The sequence below is a fragment of the Podarcis muralis genome, chromosome 15 (genome assembly GCF_964188315.1).
Source record: "Podarcis muralis chromosome 15, rPodMur119.hap1.1, whole genome shotgun sequence".
NCBI classification, from domain to species: Eukaryota; Metazoa; Chordata; class Lepidosauria; order Squamata; family Lacertidae; genus Podarcis; species Podarcis muralis.
Window position 1 is genome coordinate 41,399,295 of NC_135669.1, and position 20,543 is coordinate 41,419,837.

Consider the following 20,543-nt stretch of genomic DNA (forward strand, 5'->3'; position numbering starts at 1 on the left):
GGAAGAAATTTATGACAGTAAGAGCTGTTCGACAGTGAAAAAGACTCCCTTGGTAGGTGGTACACTCTCCTCCTTTGAAGGTTTTTAAGCAGAGGTTGGGTGGCCATCTGTAACCTAATTTTCAGGCACCATATGGCACCTAGATTGCTTACCTGACTTTCTAACACTGATCTACACCAGTTCCCAATTTGCTACAGGGCCAAGTTCAATGTGTTACTATGGGTATATAAAGCCCTTAACAGAATAGTTATATATTCTCCAGAAATCTTTAAGGGTTTAGTTAAGCATGCTACCACTGAGTAAATTTTCATTTAAATATACGCATCAAATTTAGATTCCCCCCCCCCCCCCAATATTTCCCCAGATTATTATAAACTCCAGCCTTCTTTAAGATATTGTGATATATTGAGGCATTGCAATGTTTAGCTGGTGATATATTGTGATATTGAAAACCAGATATCGCCCAGCCCTATCCTCCACCCTATTGTGCATATATATATTGTGTTTATTCTGTGGGGCAGCTAAAGTCATTATTACCCACAGACTATGGTATTGGTGATCAAGGATGTTGCAAGATGCTTTCTTGGGCACCCTGTTGGGAGAGATTACTTTTTGCAGTAGGAGTTTTACCAACAAGCACAAAAGAGCTGTCTTAGAAAGATGAGAATCTAGCAATGTCTGGCAGGCCCAATAAGCCCCAGAGACGCTCCCCAAGCTACAAGTTTATTAAGATAAAGTGGTACATATGGGAAACACCCACCCAACCATAATAGATTTATGTACAGTATATGTCTATTTGTGGGACAGTTTAATGCAGGTTAAGGATCAAGGAACTGAACACAAAATTGGGATGGTGCTGACAGAGAATAAGAATGGAAATGAACTAAGGGAAAATAAGATCATTAAATACTGGCAATACTTCATTAGCTCAACTTTATTAGTTCTGCATAGTTTAACAGGCATTTTATTTGCCATAGTAAAATAAATGGAGTTTCTTTTTATTAAGAAAAGAAACTTCCTGCTTTTATGGCAATAAAGGAATAAACATATTTCTTGTTATTATAATCCTCTTGTGAAAAAAAAGACTCACTGAGGCACAAGCAATTAGAATCCTACAGAGATTAGGAAAATCTATTATAGTCCTTCCCATTAGCATATACTCCATCAACACAGGCACCCCATGCTTTTAGCTGAAATCATAAAATTTCCAACATAAAAGAATCTTTATGTTGCAAACAGTGTTTTCTTCAAGACAAGTCATTTTTGCTGGCTAATTTAAGGCATTTCTCAAGGTTTACTTTTGTATGTATATATGGGATGTTAGGGGAGGAGCGGTATGTCCACCATTGGACCCTACCCTGCACTCAGCTCTCAACTGTGGCTCCTAGAGGCTATCAGCATGCAACAGCAGCCATGCCCCAGGAAATGGCTTCAACTGGCTGGCTAAACCAGGTGAGAGTAGCAGTTGGGTCATAGAATCATAGAATCATAGAGTTGGAAGAGACCACAAGGGCCACCGAGTCCAACCCCCTGCCAAGCAGGAAACACCATCAGAGCACTCCTGACATATGGTTGTCAAGCCTCTGCTTAAAGACCTCCAAAGAAGGAGACTCCACCACACTCCTTGGCAGCAAATTCCACTGTCGAACAGCTCTTACTGTCAGGAAGTTCTTCCTAATGTTTAGGTGGAATCTTCTTTCTTGTAGTTTGGATCCATTGCTCCGTGTCCGCTTCTCTGGAGCAGCAGAAAACAGCCTTTCTCCCTCCTCTATGTGACATCCTTTTATATATTTGAACATGGCTATCATATCACCCCTTAACCTCCTCTTCTCCAGGCTAAACATGCCCAGCTCCCTTAGCCGTTCCTCATAAGGCATCATTTCCAGGCCTTTGACCATTTTGGTTGCCCTCCTCTGGACACATTCCAGTTTGTCAGTGTCCTTCTTGAACTGTGGTGCCCAGAACTGGACACAGTACTCCAGGTGAGGTCTGACCAGAGCAGAATACAGTGGCACTATTACTTCCCTTGATCTAGATGCTATACTCCTATTGATGAGGCCCAGAATTGCATTGGCTTTTTTAGCTGCCGCGTCACACTGTTGGCTCATGTCAAGTTTGTGGTCAACCAAGACTCCTAGATCCTTTTCACATGTACTGCTCTCAAGCCAGGTGTCACCCATCTTGTATTTGTGCCTCTCATTTTTTTTGCCCAAGTGCAATACTTTACATTTCTCCCTGTTAAAATTCATCTTGTTTGTTTTGGCCCAGTTCTCTAATCTGTCAAGGTCGTTTTGAAGTGTGATCCTGTCCTCTGGGGTGTTAGCCACCCCTCCCAGTTTGGTGTCATCTGCAAATTTGATCAGGATGCCCTTGAGTCCATCATCCAAGTCGTTGATAAAGATGTTGAATAAGACCGGGCCCAAGACAGAACCCTGTGGCACCCCACTAGTCACTCTTCTCCAGGATGAAGAGGAACCATTGATGAGCACCCTTTGGGTTCGGTCAGTCAGCCAGTTACAAATCCACTGAGTGGTAGCATAGTCAAGACCGCATTTTACCAGCTTCTTTACAAGAATATCATGGGGCACCTTGTCAAATGCCTTGCTGAAATCAAGGTAGACTACATCCACTGCGTTCCCTTCATCTACCAGGCTTGTAATTCTGTCAAAAAACGAGATCAGGTTAGTCTGACATGACTTATTTTTCAGAAATCCATGCTGACTATTGGTGATCACAGCATTCCTTTCTAGGTGCTCACAGACTGTTTGCTTAATGATCTGCTCCAGAATCTTCCCTGGTATTGATGTCAGACTGACTGGGCGGTAATTATTTGGGTCCTCTCTTTTCCCCTTTTTGAAAATAGGGACAACATTTGCCCTCCTCCAGTCTGCCGGGACTTCGCCTGTTCTCCAGGAATTCTCAAAGATGACTGCCAGTGGTTCTGAAATCACATCTGCCAGTTCTTTTAATACTCTTGGATGCAGTTCATCTGGCCCTGGAGACTTGAATACATCTAGACTAGCCAAGTATTCTTGTACTATCTCCTTAGTTATTCTGGGCTGTGTTTCCTCTGCTGAATCATTTGCTCCAAATTCTTCAGGTCGGGCATTGTTTTCTTTATCGGAGAAGACTGAGGCAAAGAAGGCATTGAGGAGTTCAGCCCTTTCTGTGTCCCCTGTTTGCATTTCACCATCTTCTCCTCTGAGTGACCCCACGGTTTCTTTGTTCTTCCTTTTGCTCAAACCCTCAGTGAGTTAAGGATTTCCCCTGCATGCAAAGACAGGTTTCAGAACACTGAGCAGACAAGTGGGCCTAACAATCAAGAAGGAGGTTATAGCATGTGCTGTAGAGGGAAACGAGGAGTGGATGGGTTAATCTGGGAAGAAGGAATCTAGGAGAAGAATACATCTACTAGGAGAAGAAAAACTCTGATCCTAAGCCTCTGTAGCCTTGCAGCTTTCTCATTTGTGAGAAAGACTTCGGGAGTAAACTCCAAGGAAAAATCTGGACCCATTGCCTTGCAGGACATTTTTGGGAAAAGAAAAGACTAAGAAGTAAATCCTACACAAATCCAGAGAGGAGTCCCTAAGATGGTTGGATAGCATCTTGTATGTCTCCTTCCGGCAACTCCTGCAGTCAAGCTGGTGCCAAATGTATTGCTCTGCTTTCCTTTGGATCACATCAGTGAGGCCTTGAGGAGGGTTTGTCATCCAGGACCTCCATGCACACTGCCAAGGCTTGTGTCCCAGAAAGGTCAATTCAGTGCTGCTAATGCAGCAAAAACATGGAGACAGCAGTTAAGAGTTACCAGTTTTGCAGCCACAGCGGGTGCTGTGATTCTCCAGTGGTTTGATTTCACCCCTGGAGATGTACTCCACTGTCTCCTGAAACAGATGATTGCCAACAACAACTTTCTTTAAAAATCCCTTTCAAATAGATGACCAAGTATATTTTTCTTCTGCTCAACTGAGAAAAGTCAACTCAGTATAAGTCATAGTGACATCCAACACCAATCTATTTCATAAATCTGCATGAAATGAAAGCAATTTATAATAGCAATTTATTTAAATGCTCTGCTAAATCTTTCTTGATATACTGCATCATGGCAATGCCCAGCTAACAATGAGTATTTAATGATTTCTGATTATGTGGTGATGTGCTTCCATAATTAATTTTCATCTAGAAGACTTCAATTGCTACAGCAGAACATTAACTTTTCACTGGAAGACTTATACAAGTCATAAAAATGAGAAGTATTGGCAACACCATATAGTTCAAGTGCACTCTTACCCATGTTAACTCAAACGTAAACTATGTACAGCAGGGCTTCTTCTCAGATAAAGTTGAATGTAGTTAATAGCTACATTTATATTCTGCTAGTTGGTTGAAGGCAGAATATACAATGAATAAAATAAATAATGAGTAAACCTACTGAAGAGATTCCAAAGAACGTTACTTATTTCACGATCAAATCTACTAATCTTCAAAGATTAGCAAAAACATAATCAAACGTGAATCACAACACTTGCCACACCACTAAATCATAATGTGACACTACCAAGAAAGGAATTGCCAGTGCAACTCCTTACAAGTGGGTTACATTAAATTTGTGTTCAGTTCTTAACATCCTCCTGGCTTGGACATTATCACCTGATCTCCCAGATCTAATTCGAAGTGTGGTGGTGTTTTTCCAAAGACCTCTGCTAGACAGCCAGAATCTGTGCAGACAGAGGGCTTTTACTAATTACTCTATTATTACTCTACTCATTGTCTTATTACTAATTTTTGTAAGCTGCTTTTGGAGCCTTTTAGCTAAAGGGTGCTTTAAATAAATAAATAAATATCGAGTTTCTACTTGGCTGTGGTCCATAGTGCTCTGTCAGGGTTAATTCCACCCCTTCCCTGCATATGATTATAGGCTCTTATCTCGCCATCAAGCCTGGCCTTCCTCATGGGCCCCAGGAAAAAGAGCCAGAGCTCAGTGGTGGAATACATGCTTTGCAAACAAAACAGTCCCAGGTCCCGTCCTCCTCCACCACTGAAGCCCAAGAGAGCCATTGCTGGTCAATGTCAAGAATACTGGGCTAGATAGACCAATGGTCTGACTCTAAGGTACCTTTCTATGTATGATCACAAAGATAGTCAAACAATAAGTTTTTTAAAATGCAAATAGGGCTGATAATACTGGGCATCGTAACAGGTGTGGAAGGGGAATTTACTATTTCCTTCCCACCTTTCCTGGTCTGATCATACTCAAACTTTGTCTAATGGACCCAAAATTTACCTCAGCATATCACTCTGCTGGGTCTGCCTAAGTAATGCCCTTCTTATACCCCTATTCTGACCTCATGAAAGAGAGACAGTTCCCTAAGATCAGGCACCCTTACCAAAAAGAGAGACGACTTATTTCATGACAAAAAACAACAACCTCATTTCAGGCAACGGCAGCATCCAGAGCAATATTGCTTCCAATAGTCTTAAATCAGAGTGCCAGATATGCTGTGCATATCATGAAACAAATATTTTTAAATAACTTGACTGCTCTACTTTATGGTTTAGATGCCTGTATAATAAAAACTACGAACCTTTAGTATAATTAAAATAGATTCTATGCAGAGAGACTTTGCAATTCACCACATTTGCTGTAAAGAGAAAATAAAACAAAAGCTTTGGTTGAAAGGCATAATAATTAACTTTCCTTTTCATTTCTAATTACTACTAGCAGTGAAGAGACCACAGAGAAGGCAAGCTTTTTATTCAATTCAAAGACCACCTGCATAAGATCCTTTAAAGGTCTGCCCACATCAGGGAAATTGGTCCCAAAAGTCTACCATGAAAAAATGAGGGCATTTTCTAGTTTGTGGCTCAAGGCTTTTCTCAAAAAGAAGACAATTATTTCAATGCTTTTTACAGATGATTCTCTACCACTATTTCTCAAGAAATCAATTGAGAGCTAAAGGTTTCAGGAGCAAATTCTGTACACCAGTGCAATAGTGTAGAAAAGTGGCATAAATCTATAGCTATCCTCATCCATTTGTGTTCTAATTCAAGCCCTAAATGGCTCTGAAAATATATTATTTCTCACTATGCTCTCTAGTGAAATTGCTTTCAAGCAATTCAAACTTCCTTCAAAAATCCTCTGCAATTTGCTACCTACAGGCTTTTACTCTTCCCACGGGCAGAGCTCACCACAGATATTTTGGTGCCTGGCACCTTCAATATACATATTCACTCAGACTTTTCACCAAACATTCACTCACTCATTTGTAATATACCTCCTTCATACAAAATGATTCACCTCCCTATTGTAATTGTATGCAACAGGAAATGTGTAGAACACTTGCAAAATGTGTTGCACAAAAACCATCCTCCATTTGTATTTCTCTCCCTGCTTCTGCTCCCAATGTTCTGGGCTCCCTCATTTTCTTCTTTTGGTTATTGTGCTGTACATGTCTGCAACGACTCCATCTGTGCTAGATGTTTAGCCTGGTGAAAGTGTACGAATCACAATGCAAGTAGAATTGCATGGTACTTTAGAGGCCAGACATCTCGTCATTTCAGGTTTCTACTGCCAATGCATACCAAGTAGAAATGTTTGAACAGCAGGCACTGTGTGACAACAAGATGGCAGAAGAGCGCATGGCAAGCAATTGTGTTATTTTTCAGATCCTAATTTCTGTAGATATATTCTATATGAGGGATGAGGAACCTGTGGCCCTGCCTACAAATCCCATAGTCCTTGATCATGGACTACTGTGGCTGGAGCCACATCAAGAGGGTCACAGGCGCCCTGTGCCACTGGCCTTCAACTAGTTGGTCAGGACTCTTACCAAGTTGCAGCCTGACATAAGGTGCTTTGCCCCAGTAGCAATTATCACTGTTAAAAACTACAGTAAAAAATTAAGAAGTAGGTCCCAGAATCCAGGTGCACCCCAGGTCTGAAAAAGTTGAAGACAATTATTCTAATACTTTGGCCACCTCATGAGAAGAGAAGACTCCCTGGAAGAGACCCTGATGTTGGGAAAGATTGAGGGCACAAGGAGAAGGGGATGACAGAGGACGAGATGGTTGGATAGTGTTCTTGAAGCTACCAGCATGAGTTTGACCAAACTGCGGGAGGCAGTGGAAGACAGGAGTGCCTGGCGTGCTCTGGTCCACGGGGTCACTAAGAGTCGGACATGACTAAACAACTAAACAACAACGCTCTATACTAACTAACTATGGGCAATCTGTATCTTATCTACTCAATTCATTAGCAAGGCTCCTACTTGACAGTAGTGGAATTGCTAGCAGCCACACTACTGTATTGCAAAATGGGAAATTATCAGAAGGTCTGCAACCCATCTACAGGGTGAGTCCTTTAAAAGAGGCCCTGTGGATACAGAGTACTGTACACATGTTCCACGGGGCCTCTTTTAAAAGACTCACCCTATATAAATATTCTAACATCATATTCTGAGACACAGAAAATATATGTTCTATTTATAAATGTTTTGAGTTAGCTTTTAAAAAACAAGTTTTTCTTGCTAACTTGTCTCTGATTAAAACAATAGATTTAAATGAATCTTTCCGACTTTTAAATGCATGCACTTCCACATTGGGCAACACAAGGATAATTACCCGAAAGCAGGGACCAGGATGGCATTTTAGGCTACTTAAATTGTAGTGCTATTTTTAGAATTTATTTATTTTCTTCATATTATTCACTGATGATAAGAAATCAATCTAGTGATAGAAGGGACAGCTGTTCTCATGTGGCATTGCTACTGGGGGTGTGAACTACTTACTTCTAGATCAGGGTTTCCCAAACTTGGGTCTCTAGTTGTTTTTAGACTACAAATCCCAAAGGAACTGTAGTCCAAAAACAGCTAGTCTCAAGTTTGGGAAACCCTGTTCCAAATTCGTAGTCAGGACCAGTCAGTAGATGGTAATGACTCCCTTGCTATTTTTACATGTGTGAATCAGCCTAGAATCACACAGCTGGATGGGTCAAGAGCACTTTCCATTCCAACTTCTGTAAGGCAAGGCCATCCATCTACCAGCCTGCCAATTGGTCAACTTTAGTCAAAAACACAATGCATCACAGGCAGACAGTAGGTGAACTGTGGAAATGAACCCATAGGCTAGCTCTATAAAACCGCTCTGTTTAGCAAACTGTAGTAGCTTTAAGAGCTGCAAACTTACAAACCCCATACTCTGCAGAAAAGTGATCAATGAAATAAATCAAAACAAGATAGAAATCTGATACAGATTTTCCCCATGATCACAGCAATCAACACCCAGACCTAGCTATGTAAAGAGCTTGTGCCCCTTTAAATGAAAGGCACACAATACTCCTTATCTTTAAGTTCTGGGTTTTTTTCAGTTGCTATAACAACATGCAAAAAGCCTTTTATTGCCAAGGACAGCTCCAGCTATTTTTAAATGCAACAGCTGGATTTATGTGCCTGAATTTCACTCTTAAGACAACAAAATGTGGTTTATTTTACTTCTCTCAGTATTACAACAGAAATGTCAGTGGCTTATGCTGCAGTAAGATAAATCACATCTATGTCCTGTACCAAAATGTAGGACTGCAACCTGCAAGATGAGTATCTTGCACCCTTGCTTTATATATCTACAGCACCAAAATTTTGTTTAAAATATTTATATACCACATTTCTTCCTGGCCACAGATCTCTTGTGATTGACAAGAGGATAAAATCAAGACAAAAATAATAAGATTTAAATAAAAATTAAAGCAGTGGTGACTGATTATTGTTCCCTAAGAGTCTTTTTGTAAACCCTATAGAGTAAACGCCCATACAGCAAGATGAGCGCACAACCCCAGAGTCGTCTGCGACTGGACCCAACGGTCAGGGGTACCTTTACCTGATAGATGACATATATCAGGGGAGGGACAGAGAAGGCAATACTGTTGCATCTTCTTGGGCCTTTCAGCAGCTTTTAATACCATTGGCCATAGTACCCTCCAGGATCAGTTTGGTAGGTTGGAAAACGGATACAAAGCATCACAGTGGTTCTTCTCCTACCTGCAGGGTTGTTTCTATGAATAAAATCATAGAATTGTAGAGATATAAGGGACCCTAAGGATCATCTAGTCCAACCCCTGAAATGCAGGAATACGCACTGCCCCATATGGCGACCAAACATGCAACCTTGGCATTATCAGCACCATGCTCTAACTAATAGAGGGACTTCTGCATGACTTCCAGCACATGTGTCAGAGAGGTACAATACTGAACCACAAGGTTCAATATTGTCCCCTTCGCTAAGTAATATCAACTGGTATATGGTTGGGGATGTGGATAATGGTATCATCAATATATGGATGACAGCCAGCTCTGTTTCTTCTTGTCATCAGAATTCGGTGAGGCTATACAGGTGCTGGCTATACAAATGACAAGAGTGCCTATACAGGCTATACAGGTGACAGGAGTGCCTATACAGCCTATACAGGCTATACAGGTGCTGGCCATACAGAGTGCCTGGTGTGCTCTGGTCCATGGGGTCACGAAGAGTCGGACACGACTAAACGACTAAACAACAACAACATACAGGTGCTAAAGTAGTTAGTGCCTCAAGGGTGTAATGGGCTAGATGAAGGCCAATAAACTGAGACAATTTTGGTAAGACAATTTTAGTAAAACAGATAATCTGTTTTAGGCAACGTTGAAAGTGCCAAGCAGTGCAGCTTAGCATAATCATGGAATACTGGTTTTACAACAGTTGCACTGATCGTTATGCTACCAAGTCCAATTCAAGGTGTTGCTGTTGTCATATGAAGCTCTGAACAACTTGGGATCCAAATACTTTATCAAATTCCCAGAGCCACAAGATCTGCAGAGGAGGCCCTTCTGGAGATTTTGCCAGCAAGTGTTGTACATTGGGTGATTTTGTAAACAGAATGAAAACAATTGCAGTTCAGAGATGACACAGGAGGAGGGAGAAAAGGGAGCACCTTGGAGTTAAGTCTAATTTTATGCAGGTGGCAAGGACAGTGGGAAGGAGCGAAACAAAGGTAAGGAACCAGAAGAAACAGAAAGCAGTGCCCTCCCCACTGTTGGTACCTTGTCCCCAATAGATTACCCTTGAGGGGATGTAGTCCTCCACAGAAAAAGGTCCCCCCAACCCGTGTGTGTGTGTGTAACAGCCAAACTTCTGTCCTCCACATATTGTTAGAATGCAACTAACATAATTCCTGACCATTACTAATGTGTATATACTTTGGGTTAATTCAGATCTGAAGAGCAGATTGACATTTGCTCCAAATGAGCTTTAAAGAGCAGGTTGTTGTTGGGAAAGCTGCAGAGCAAAAGTGGAGGGAACTAAAAAACTGAGCCTTAATTCGTGAGCCATGCCTGGAAAGAATGGGGCAAAAGGCAGCGTTTTTCCCCCCAGCCAGAACTCACTGGAACTGAGTTCCGGCACCTCTTTGGTGCATTCCGGCACCTCTGTAGTGTCACGGCACAGTGCTCTGTGCTGTGTTGAGCGACAGAGGCTGTGTGTGACATGGATATTGGTGTGGCAGAGGGGTGAGCTCCTCTAAAAAAAGCTCAACAAGTTCTGGCACCTCTTTTTCTAGAAAAAAAGCTCTGGCAAAAGGTAAATGTGGATTAATTAGAACTCAATCAAACATGGAATGAGACGATCCTACAGGATTTATCAACACAGCACAAATTATTCACAAGGGGGTGTTGGGCAAGAGGAAAGATGTTGGTCCAAAAGCCAGAATATATTAGGACCAACAAGAAAGTCACAGGATTATGAACAAATTTCAGGTTCTTCAAAATGGATGATTAGCAAATGTAGGGGAGGGAGAGAAGTTGGGCACTTTGTCAAAGCTGAAAGTCTGTGGTTTGAAACATTTTTAAGAATGAATTCAGGAGATGTTAGGCAGACTTAATTATATTAGTGTTGGTTAGGTACAAAACACATTCAGGCTGCACTGAGGGGCTCCCGGGACAAAGAAACAATAGTGGTATGATTGCTAGGACTGTCTGAAATAATGCTCCTTTTTAATTTAGGTACAAGAATTGTGGGGGAGGATACATTTTGCAAGCAAGTTTCTACTTCTTTTTCCCCAGGTACTGACACTGGCTGTAAATACACATAATTACAATAAATGCATCTTCCACCCACACTACTTTTAAAAACAGAACAAGAATGGCTTACTTTATGTCTGCTGATCAATAATTACTTATGTGACACAGAGGCAGGTAAATTGCCACGGCTTAAGCACAAGACACTTCAGTCTGAGGAACACAAAAGGAGGGAGAAGAGAGAAGACTCTCAATTATATTTCGACTTGTAATAGTTTCGTTCTCATTGATTGCACAATGCTTTGAACTGTAATAATATTCACTAAAAAAATGCCTATTAAAGACTACTTTTTTGGGGGCAGGCTGCTGAAACTCCTTGATTTATTGATGTAAGGAGTAAGTGCTGCATGTTGCACAGAAGCAGAGTTCATGCTATTCATTAATATTTACTAGTGGTTCCCCCAACCTCTGATTTTGGTTCTAAAATTAATTCTTATTTCAAAAAGTATTTATTGGCTGTTTGATTTTTTAAAAAATGTACTCTACAAAACTACAAGTTATTCCAACTGTCACATAGCTATTTTTTTTAAAGTTTCTCCATTGATTCAACTGTCTGTAGTAGTAGTAGTACAATGGTACCTCGGGATGCGAACAGGATCCGTTCCGGAGCCCCGTTCGCATCCTGAAGCAAACGTAACAAGCGACGGTGTGTCTGCGCATGCCGCGTTTTGACGCTTCCGTGCATGCGTGTGATGTCATTTTGAGCGTCTGCGCATGCGGCGAAACCCGGAAGTAACGCGCTCCGTTACTTCCAGGTTGCTGTGGAGCACAACTCGAAAACGCTCAACCCAAAGCACATTCAACCCGAGGTATGACTGTAGTAGTATATGAATTTATTTACCACCCTATACCCACAGGTCTCAGGGCAGTTCACAGAAGAAATCAGAATATAAAACCACAAAATACATAATCAATATAACAAAAACAACCTAATAATGTATTTTTGTCTCCAGCTATAAATTTGTAAGTGGCATAGATTTTTCCATTTGTGCGATATGAGTTGTCTTGCTGAAACTCAAAAAACAAAAGTACCGGTAATCAATTCCTTGTGTTTGAGATCCTTCTGTTCTCAATGCAAGATAAGCTAATAAAGCAAGCTGTGGGATACTGTGTTTCTTGAACTACTGATCTGATTTGATCAAAAATTCTCTTCTGGAAAGCTTTAAGTCATATATCTACCTCATGTGAAACATGGTTCCAATGCAGCCAAAATGTCTCCAATACTGAAATGAGACATTTGTAACTGGCTGACTGACCGAACCCAAAGGGTGCTCATCAATGGTTCCTCTTCATCCTGGAGAAGAGTGACTAGTGGGGTGCCACAGGGTTCTGTCTTGGGCCCGGTCTTATTCAACATCTTTATCAACGACTTGGATGATGGACTCAAGGGCATCCTGATCAAATTTGCAGATGACACCAAACTGGGAGGGGTGGCTAACACCCCAGAGGACAGGATCACACTTCAAAACGACCTTGACAGATTAGAGAACTGGGCCAAAACAAACAAGATGAATTTTAACATGGAGAAATGTAAAGTATTGCACTTGGGCAAAAAAAATGAGAGGCACAAATACAAGATGGGGGACACCTGGCTTGAGAGCAGTACATGTGAAAAGGATCTAGGAGTCTTGGTTGACCACAAACTTGACATGAGCCAACAGTGTGACGCAGCAGCTAAAAAAGCCAATGCAATTCTGGGCTGCATCAATAGGAGTATAGCATCTAGATCAAGGGAAGTAATAGTGCCACTATATTCTGCTCTGGTCAGACCTCACCTGGAGTACTGTGTCCAGTTCTGGGCACCACAGTTTAAGAAGGACACTGACAAACTGGAACGTGTCCAGAGGAGGGCAACCAAAATGGTCAAAGGCCTGGAAACGATGCCTTATGAGGAACGGCTAAGGGAGCTGGGCATGTTTAGCCTGGAGAAGAGGAGGTTAAGGGGTGATATGATAGCCATGTTCAAATATATAAAAGGATGTCACATAGAGGAGGGAGAAAGGTTGTTTTCTGCTGCTCCAGAGAAGCGGACACGGAGCAATGGATCCAAACTACAAGAAAGAAGATTCCACCTAAACATTAGGAAGAACTTCCTGACAGTAAGAGCTGTTCGACAGTGGAATTTGCTGCCAAGGAGTGTGGTGGAGTCTGCTTCTTTGGAGGTCTTTAAGCAGAGGCTTGACAACCATATGTCAGGAGTGCTCTGATGGTGTTTCCTGCTTGGCAGGGGATTGGACTCGATGGCCCTTGTGGTCTCTTCCAACTCTATGATTCTATGATTCTATGAGACCTGCTTGTTTATTCTATTACATCTTTGTGAGGTCAAGTACCACCTATGAAGTATTTAAACATATTCCTAATCTTAGCAGAGGCAGATAACACTGGATTTTTAGCCTACATATTTTGCCAATCCACCTGCTTCATCCCAGCCATTAAGTTAAGGCTCTCAACACTGCCGAATTAACACGGTTCTCCTCTGGGAGTTTTCCCAGGTTCTGCAGACCTTGCCCCTTGGAACCTGTGCCTGCAGGATGACTCTCATTTGAAGTTGGTCCCCTCCAGGCCTTGCTCAGTACTGCAGCCCAGCCAAATACACCCATTTGATAGGCAGCAGGAAGGGGATTTGGCTTCACATTAACTGCTCCAGTTTGAAATCTTTTCAATATTAAAACAAAGAGGAAAGACAAGCAAGTCCAATGAACCTACTTCACAAGGGGGACATTTACTAAAGGAGGGTTTACAGTGTTATTTCTGGTTGTTATGGAGACAGCAAAAGCAGCAAAGAAGAAAAAAAATGAACAAAGAAGCAGTTGAAAGAGCGAGTGAAAGGATGCTTTTGCCTCTAGCAATACTAATGTGTGTGCTTCAGAAAAGAACACCATACCTCCCTTTCAAATGTTTTAATTGCAGTTACTCAACCCAATAGTTGAAAATAAGCAACTTCCACCTACAGAAATGCTGGAGTTAAATAGGAGCAAAAATGCAAGATGCAAATATTTTGAGAAGTCACCTAGGGTATTTTTTCAGATTGTGTATGCATGAATGTTCATGTAAAATGAAACACTACACCAAACTGAAAAGTATCTAATGTGAAAAAAATCCTTCAGATCGCAGTATCTTTCTATTAATGTACAAAAAAGATGTTGTTTCAACAGACTGTAGTGTTTATCGCAATAATACTTTAACCACAGTTTAAAGTATTGTTAAATAGTTTATACTGGAAGAAGGAAAAGCCCCAAACATTCAAAAATAGCTTTTAAACTTGTGAAATAAATTTACTGTGTCAAAATAATTTGTTATGTCTAGGTAAAAGGAAGAAAACAATTTTAAGAATCACAAAATTACCCAGACCTGTTCAAATCTGGCTTCAGGCCTAGTTTGACACTTAAACATATATTGTTGTTGTTAATTAAATTTCTATATTATTTCTATATCATGTATTAAATTTCAGTTGGTTGCCCCAGCTGATGACCTGTACAGTGCTACCTCGGGTTAAGAACTTAATTCGTTCTGGAGGTCCGTTATTAACCTGAAACTGTTCTTAACCTGAGGTACCACTTTAGCTAATGGGGCATCCCGCTGCCACCGCGCAATTTCTGTTCTCATCCTGAAGCAAAGTTCTTAACCTGAGGTACTATTTCTGGGTTAGCGGAGTCTGTAACCTGAAGTGTCTGTAACCCGAGGTACCACTGTATTGGGAAGAGACATGGGAAATGCAACTCTCTGAATCCACCTGGTTCTCTCAGTCATTTGCACACCATTGACCATGGTATCCTTCTAGATCAGCCCTGCAGGTTAGTGAGCCTACTATCAGGTATGACCATTCCTGGACAGAGGTAGCCTGGGCAGTGTTCCATGCTTAGCTAACTTCCAGATTAGATTACTGTAATGCCCTCTGCAGTTGCTGCTCTTGGAAACTATTCAGATGCTGTAGCTGGTGCAAGAGTATTGCTTGGTCTATCTAAAAAGGTAAAGGTAAAGGACCCCTGGCAGTTAAGTCTAGTCGTGAACAACTCTGGAGTTGCAGCGCTCATCTTGCTTTACTGGCTGACATTTGTCCGCAGACAGTTTTTCCGGGTCATGTGGCCAGCATGACTAAGCTGCTTCTGGCGAAACCAGAGTAGCGCACGGAAACGCCGTTTACCTTCCTGCTGGAGCGGTACCTATTTATCTACTTGCACTTTGACGTGCTTTCAAACTGCTAGGTTGGCAGGTGCTGGGACCGAGCAACGGGTGCTCACTCCGTTGCGGGGATTCGAACCACCGACCTTCCGATCAGCAAGCCCTAGACCACAGCGCAACCCACGTCCCATATATCTAGTTAAGCTAATAAAATGCTCGTTCTGAAAAGCATGCACTACTTGTCTGTATACTGCTAAGTCCTAGTCAAGGTTTTAAGGCTTAATTACTAAGCTCTGAACAACTCGGGATCCAGTCACCTGAAAGAGCCCCTCTCCCTAAATTAACCTGCCAGTGCTTTCATACATATAGCCTGAATTGGGTCAATGATGGGCAGGATAGAAGTTGAGTAAAACAGAATTCTTTCATCATAAAGTGGGATGTAATACCAGCATCTCCAATTAAAGAGGGACCAGGTAGTAGGCGATGGGAAATACCTCTACCTGAGACTCTAGGGGAAAACTGGACTAAATGGACAAGGAGTCTGACCTTGAATATGACAGTTTCCTATTCTCCTCATTGTCAGAATCTTTTGCAACTGATCCAAATACTGAGAGTATTACAGAAATAAAGACAGTAGTCTGAAGCACAGTGGGAAGTAGAAAAGGATTCTTTTGTACAGTTTTCTTTAACTTCTCTCTAGCATTTCAACACTGATGTCTGAAGTAGTATTTGTAATTATAGTGGATTATAATTAATAATCACTATAATTACTTGATAGTTTGCAGATATAATCCCCTTCCCTAACCTGAGATTTTTCAGCACACAAATATGCACACACCTGTAGTGATTAGGCACATCTGGATATGAATGTTACCCTTCACATTAAAGCAAGAGGTCAACTACTGAACTAAGGAAGTGACAAACACACACTACATGGCAGATATACGCAACAGTCTTCTAAAGGTTTGTAACACTGAGTTCTTTTCTTTAATAAAAAGCAGCTGAAAGGCTGTAAATTTCATCAGAACCAGTGGAGTGCTGTTTTTCCTATCAAGATAACATTCCTCAGGATGCTTTCCACCTGCAAGAAGGAAAAAAGACTAGAATAGCTAGAGAGGAAATACAGTATGTAGGAGCAAGCATTGACTGACATCTACTTTACATCTCCAGCCTGCCTCTTAACAATTATTTGAAAGAAAAATAATTCCTCCCCAAATCTGTGTAAAGAGTTTGGATGTTGTGTTTCTGTGCCTCTAAGAGGATGAACCATGTTTTAGGAGGTAGCACATATTGTTGCTATGGTAATTATTATTTTTCTTGAGCAGTGTACACTCAGTACTGATTTTGAGTTACCAGAGAGCAATTATACCAATTAGACTGTGTGTAGAATTGGATGTTATGAATTTTGTTAAAATGTTCTGCTTTTATTTTAGCACACATAAAAACCAACAGAGTGGTGGTGCTACAAGTAGAAGAGAAATGAGATTACTGCTTATTTTCTGGGCTGTCACAGTGAACTAGGAAACCAAAAAGAAAGCCAGGCCTCTTCATTTGTGGTGTAAAAAAGTGATGCTATTTATTCATTTATGGTATTTATGATTTGTTTACTCCTAGGGCTTGCTGATCAGAAGGTCGGCGGTTCGAATCCCCGAAACGGGGTGAGCTCCTGGGTCAATTATTGCAGTAACAACAACTGAAAGTGGAGACTTTTTATGGATTATCATGGCCACACCTTTGAAAAAAAAATAAAAAACTGAAGTACTGTAACACCAGTATCACAGAACAGTCCCACATATCTTGCGCCACTGCTTAGATGCAGATTTGTGCCTATCAAGAGATTAACATGGTCGTTGTCTCTAGGCATTGCATACAAGGGTAACCACAGTAATCTCTTGGCTAATATTCAACAAGGATCTTTGTTATGTCATGATCCAGGCATCATTACTCAGCGCAATATCACCTGCTATCTCTGGGTCACAGAATGCTAATGTGAACATACACACTGCTTTGGAGAGCCGAAATGTTATAATCTTTTACCAAAAAAAATAAAAAAATAAAAAATGCAAGGCAGATAGCAGTGAGGTTGAAAGGGACAATACATTTTTATCTGTCTAGTTAACATGCTGCCATGCCCACCAGCACTGCCCACAGCATTGTGATATTTAGAGTTTATACCCTATTATTACAGATGGCCAAATGCTAATGATTAGAGACTTTTTTTTAACTTTTAGATTTAAGACACTAGAACCTATAAACAAATTATCTAATTACACTTACATTTTTTTTCATAACCTCTGTCAATTATTTTCTTTCTATGCTACGTACAGAAATATACTGTAAATATACTATTTCAATTAAAAAAACCCTTATATGAACTACTACCAAAAAAATAGCAGAGTTGTGTTCTATGGAAATGTTTATGAGCTGCCCCTGAAACACACAAATTGTAGCACACAGCTTCAGTATATCATGAAAATTCCTATTGAATGAATGTAGTCAGTAAGATATTAGATGCTTCTTGCCACTGATGGTGTGCTTCTACGAAGAAGACATTGATTGATAATGTCTTATGATCAGTGATATTTTTCTAGAAAAAGAGGTGCCAGAACTCACCACGAACCCCTCCCCTGTTCTCTTATAATGGCAATGGTGCCCACCTGAGAGGTTCCAGTGAGTTCTGGCTGACAAAAGCCCTGCTTATGATGAAAACATTTATGAAATATTTATTCCTATAAAATCCCAAGACAATGGTGGAAAATTTAATCTATTCTATTTTACATTTTTTGGGACAAAAACTGTATGAAGTGATAGAAAGTGCTGCCTTAGCTCTTTTCTCTACTTACAGCCTTCAGAATCTTCTTTGTCAAGAAAAAAGAAAAAGGGAACAATGCCATCTTCTTTTAGCATACCCCTTGGGGAAAACAAAAGCATGCTCCCCTGACTATCCCATGGAGAAGCAGAAGAAATAATTATGTCTAGTACGTGACGAGAAAAGGTATCATTTCTGTGGTCAAGGGAGTACGCTTCATTTTGCCTAGGACACAGGTGTGCTTCCTTTTAAAAAAGAGTTGAAGAAGAAATGGAAATAATCATTACATACTCTAGTACAATTATTGGATATGACAAGGTCATATGAAGCTCATTCTTTTGGGTAACTCCTATATTTCTTCTGCAGCAATTTTTATTGGAAACATACTTAGCAGCACACCTTTTATGAAACTATGCATTTCCCAAAGGAGGGCGGGCAGGCCACCTTTAATAGCTGTAACACCAGCAACCTGAAGTAACGAGCCTAAAAATGTGAGGCAGACGTCATGGAGGAAGCATTCACACTCTCTCCACCCCAGTGTTAGAAACTGAGATATGAAAGCAAGGAGCTAAATGGCACCACCTTAAACCTAGGTTATGGGAGCAACAACGGAATGTTATAAGTGCGCTTTTTGATAACAAGAATACAAAGCTGAAAATGAATAAACTGCAGCTAAAGTATTATGTTCATTTTTCACAAGGTCTAGTCCTTCCCCTGCCCACCCCCTAATATTCTTAAGAGGGTCTCTTCTCCAGTCTTCAGAGAGCAGCTGGAAGTGGGGAAGCAGAAAAACGTCCTCCTTTCCTTCCACTCTGCAGTTTTAATCTGAAATCATAGGTGCAGTACGGCACCCAGAGCTCAGAAACTGCTCACACTAATGAAATTCCCTGTCGCAAAATGTGCCTAGAACAATGGGAGTTTCAAACACTGCTCCATCCCAGCCCCCACAAAATGCATGTTGATTCAGCAGGGAACATAAGCACCAGATTTAGGTAGATAATCCATGCTGGGAATCAAAATACAGTGGTACCTCAGGTTACATACACTTCAGGTTACATATGCTTCAGGTTACAGACTCCGCTAACCCAGAAATATTACCTCGGGTTAAGAACTTTGCTTCAAGATGAGAACAGAGATTGTGCTCCGGCGGTGCGGCAGCAGCAGGAGGCCCCATTGGCTAAAGTGGTGCTTCAGGTTAAGAACAGTTTCAGGTTAAGAATGGACCTCCAGAACGAATTAAGTACTTAACCCGAGGTACCACTGTAGTCCCATTTTTTCTTCCAGTGCTTTGAAACATGTAGTGAACCTAAGTAGTCCTGCTTGTAGATTTAGTTTATATTTATTTAGCAGCTGCTTCAACCAAGGGGTATTACAGAAATGAAACTATGGCATAATAAAGCACAGAAACAAAAAGATGTTGTTTTAAAAAATCTCACCGTCTTAGAAGCAACATTTTAATTGAGAAATTTGGATGGATTCATTAGTTAAACTAATTCAATTCAAACTAATTCAGATGCAAAGATTTGAGCAGGTAGTTTAGGTGCTGCAAAAATCCATAGCTTCCCACTATGTAAATAAGCTGTGATGAGCCCTGAGCTTGTGCACTCCACTCTCCCTTCCTCTTCTGCATATTTGAAGATTGGAAGCTTCCACTTTTCATTTTAATGGAGCCACCATGATATTTTACCTTGAGGAAACTGTGGTTGTTTAAAGTATTGTTTTGATATTTAAAGATGTATACCCTACTTTGCATTCTTAAAGACCTGTGAACCAATGTGGGTACAATATTTGAAATGGATACAGTTTACACTATGATAAATATTCCACACCTTCATCCAGCTTGCTGCACTAAAAGCTGTCTATGGATGAAAATCTTTGAATCAGATATGACTGCTGCCTGTGGCAACCCGCCATGTCCCTTTTAATCTCCTTTGCACTTCACTTTCTTGTCCATTTCCCTGGTTCCAGACAAGAAAATGACTGCAAGTTTCAAATATACCATTGCACAATCTGCCCAGAGAGATTATAAAAGGGGAAAAGCATAGAGCAGGGGTAGTCAGCCTTTTTATACCTACTGCCCACTAATGCATCTTTCTTGATGGTATAATTTCCTTACCGGCCACCAGTGCTGCAGTAACATGTGCCGTAGAACCCCCTGCTACCCACCTGGAATCCTGAAACTCCCACTGGTGGGCAGTAGGGACCAGGTTGACTACCCCTGACATAGAGGATTCCAGCTGCCCTATAAAAACGCTTAGTGCATTCATTTAACATAGGGAGCAATGGAATGACATGGTATTATTACTTGAAGCTACTGGTGCACCAGATAAGCCAAATAGCAGCAGAGTGCAGAATAATCATTAACCTCTCCCATGTCATACAGTTCTTTTTCCCATGAGGTATAAAGAATTGTGACTCCCCACAACACTCTGAAAGATGCAGAAAAGCCCTAAGGTTAAAGACAACAATATGTTCACACGACCAACTTAAACACCAGTAAAAACACAGCC

General features: G+C 41.0%; 1 protein-coding gene and 1 non-coding gene across 3 annotated transcripts in view; one reads left to right on the forward strand and one right to left on the reverse strand.

The window, feature by feature from the left end:
• The window catches only part of PPM1E (protein phosphatase, Mg2+/Mn2+ dependent 1E), a 91,992-nt gene that overhangs the window by 46,252 nt on the left and 25,197 nt on the right, over positions 1-20,543 (reverse strand). The gene's annotated exons all lie outside the window — the stretch shown is intronic.
• LOC144325731 (small nucleolar RNA SNORA11) lies at positions 7,349-7,505 on the forward strand. The gene has a single exon (XR_013390933.1). It is a non-coding gene; the product is annotated as a small nucleolar RNA SNORA11 (small nucleolar RNA).